The following is a 1,034-nucleotide window of genomic DNA, read 5'->3' as shown; positions in this document are numbered from 1 at the left end:
TGACCGGAATCGAACCTGGGACCTTTCAGTCCGCAGGCCGACGCTCTATCCACTGAGCCAAACCGGTCAGGGCCCTGTGCAGGCTCTTGTGTGGACACAGGTTTTCAGCTCTTCTGGGTAAATACCCAGGAGAGGGATTGTGCGATCCCATGGTAAGAGTATGTTTAGTTTTATGAGGGGCCTGGTCTTATTGTGCAGACAACGCGGACTCCAGCCATGTGGGGAGCGAGGCGTGAGAGCAGGCGTGGCTTGGCACTCGCCGTGTTGTGCAAACATGATCTTACTTCATAAAGGCGGTGGCCTCGTGGCTAGCAGCATGGCGCCTGGTGCCAGACAGCCCGGCTTCGAATTCCTGATTCCTTGCACGTCAGCTGTGCCTCCAGCAGGTCACCCGGTCGCTCTCAGCCCTCGTTCCCTTTCCGGGACAGCAGATACTCAGGGCCGACCGGCCTCAGGGAGTCGTAAGAGTTAAGTGCCATAATCTATGTCCAGCCTCTCTGAGCACCATTAACCTCACAGTGATGCTGGGACACAGGTGTGATGGCTCCCACCTTAGAGAGACAGTCACCTGGAGCAGAAGCTTGACAAAGTCCCAGAGCCGGCCGGGGAGCCTGCTGCTGCGTGGAATTCCCGCCACCTGGGCCCCCACGGGTCCCCAGCGCCAGGAGGCAGCAGGCAGAGCTGTTCTCCCAGGAAGTGGTGTGTGTGGAGTCGCCACTTACTCCCTCCAATCCCGCTGCCCCCGAGCAGCCTCCCTCCGTGTCTGGGCTCCAGCTGACATTTGCAGAACTTCAGCGTGGAGGTCACTGTAGATTCAGAACATCAGCGCCTGCGGCTCTGCGGAGCCTGCGCTAAGGTGCCTCTCCGAGGGGGGGCGCAGTCCTCGGTGAGACCAGGACCTGCAGGTCTGAAGCCACATTGACTTCGGGCTGCAGGCAAGCCCTAGGGGCACCCTCCCACCTTGGGAGCCTCCTCCCTCCCTGGGTGCCTCTCCCGCCCTGGGTGCCTCCTCTCACCCTGGGGGCGCCTCTCCC

Source organism: Myotis brandtii, unplaced genomic scaffold (genome assembly GCF_000412655.1).
Source record: "Myotis brandtii unplaced genomic scaffold, ASM41265v1 scaffold260, whole genome shotgun sequence".
NCBI classification, from domain to species: domain Eukaryota; kingdom Metazoa; phylum Chordata; class Mammalia; order Chiroptera; family Vespertilionidae; genus Myotis; species Myotis brandtii.
The sequence above is the reverse complement of the archived record's forward strand: the minus strand, read 5'-3'. Positions refer to the sequence as shown.